The following is a 1,615-nucleotide window of genomic DNA, read 5'->3' as shown; positions in this document are numbered from 1 at the left end:
CCTGCCTCTGCCTCCCGAGTGCTGGGATTAAAGGCGTGCGCCACCACGCCTGGCTCTGTCTTGGTTTAAAACAAGGTTATACTCATTGCCATCTGTGAATAGAAACTACCTTGGCCACCCTTGCCCTCCCTTCTCTGGTGATGATCTGAAACTTTCTGCTGTTCTCTGGAAGGCCAGCCAGCCAGTCTCATACCAAAGATCTTTCACAAAGCCTTCAGAGTGAGGCCCTCGGGTGATCCTGCCATGACCCTAACATTTGCAGTTTTACTTTGCTCTTTTTAAACTAACTTAAGGATTATTTTACAGCTTCACGTTATTTAGAACTACAGCAAAGAGAACAGAGCCACTCTCAAAGATTCCCTCTGCCGTCACCGTGCTCCTTTACCTGAGCTTGAACAGAGAGATTAGAGTTTCTCTTGCCTGTCGAGGGGGCTAAGTCGACTCTACAGAGGAGTGTTATTAAGAGTCTTTCAGTGGCGTATAAAATATATTATAGCTCTTCAGAGATCTTTTAAGATTTTAACATCTGAAGTGCAAAAGTTGTATCCAAAGGTGACGAAAGCGAATCTCCACTAAAATTTCGGATATTTCCTTTTCTCCCATGTTTGTAGGTTGGTGTTGTTTGGGGTAGGTGGACATTTGGCTGTGTCATGGCTGTGAAGCTCCAGGTTTCTGTGTGGGAGACAGACCTGTGAGTCAATGTCATCTTGAAAGAGTTGAGGCCCAGCATCATACATATTACCAGATTTGGACAGAATTAGCTTCTTTTTTTGTTTGTTTGTTTGTTTGTTTGGAGACAGGGTTTCTCTGTGTAGCCCTGGCTGTCCTGGAACTCACTCTGTAGACCGGGCTGGCCTTGAACTCAGAAATCCACCTCCCTCTGCCTCCCAGGTGCTGGGACAGAATTAGCTTCTTGAAGTATGACAAACATCTGATCTTGATTCTACAGACAGTGATATTGTCACTTCCAAGTGATAGTGACCGGATTTGTAGTCTCCTCTCTGAGCCTTAGAAAGAAGGGAGCCATTCTGAACTCTTAAGTGTTTCTTAAGTGTTTAATGATCACGTCTCACTGTGCATCCTCGGCTGCCTCCCAGTGCTGGGGTTAAAGCATTCACCACCCGCTTCACATTTTCATTACCTTTATGCCTTGTTTTAACTTGAGAGTCACTGCTCTGGAATGGGAAGTATGTAGCTCATTGCCCAAGTCGGACCAATCATTGTACTGCATTCCTTTCCTGCTGTGTGGATAGGTTACATACGCGCTTTACACTTTTAAATGTACATTAATATAATTAGCTGGTCCTACTACAGTTGAATTAAGTATGGGATAAGCCAAAGCTCTGCTTGAAGCTGTTGCTAATGCTGAATAAAACCTCTCTTCCGCTGCTTATAATGTGTTTACTAATTTTTAAATGCATGCTTTAGGTAATAGGAAATAATAAAAATTACATGTTACTTTTAACATTTGAAGCATTTTACAAAGGAAGTTTAAGAATTCCCCCATCAAATGTAGTTTTTACATGAGAATTTTGTAGATTAAAAAAAAAATGCACCTTCCTCAGCTATTTGATCTGTGATCCTCATCAGTTTTTCTTTCTTTTTTTTTTTTTTT

The 1,615-nt window shown here is 41.7% G+C and overlaps 1 protein-coding gene across 1 annotated transcript in view; it reads left to right on the top strand.

The window, feature by feature from the left end:
* The window catches only part of LOC110312338 (myosin regulatory light chain RLC-A), an 8,521-nt gene that overhangs the window by 2,157 nt on the left and 4,749 nt on the right, over positions 1 to 1,615 (top strand). The gene's annotated exons all lie outside the window — the stretch shown is intronic.

This window comes from Mus caroli, chromosome 17 (genome assembly GCF_900094665.2).
Source record: "Mus caroli chromosome 17, CAROLI_EIJ_v1.1, whole genome shotgun sequence".
Lineage (NCBI taxonomy): Eukaryota > Metazoa > Chordata > Mammalia > Rodentia > Muridae > Mus > Mus caroli.
Note: the sequence above shows the minus strand (reverse complement) of the source record. Positions and strands in the feature narration are given on the sequence as shown.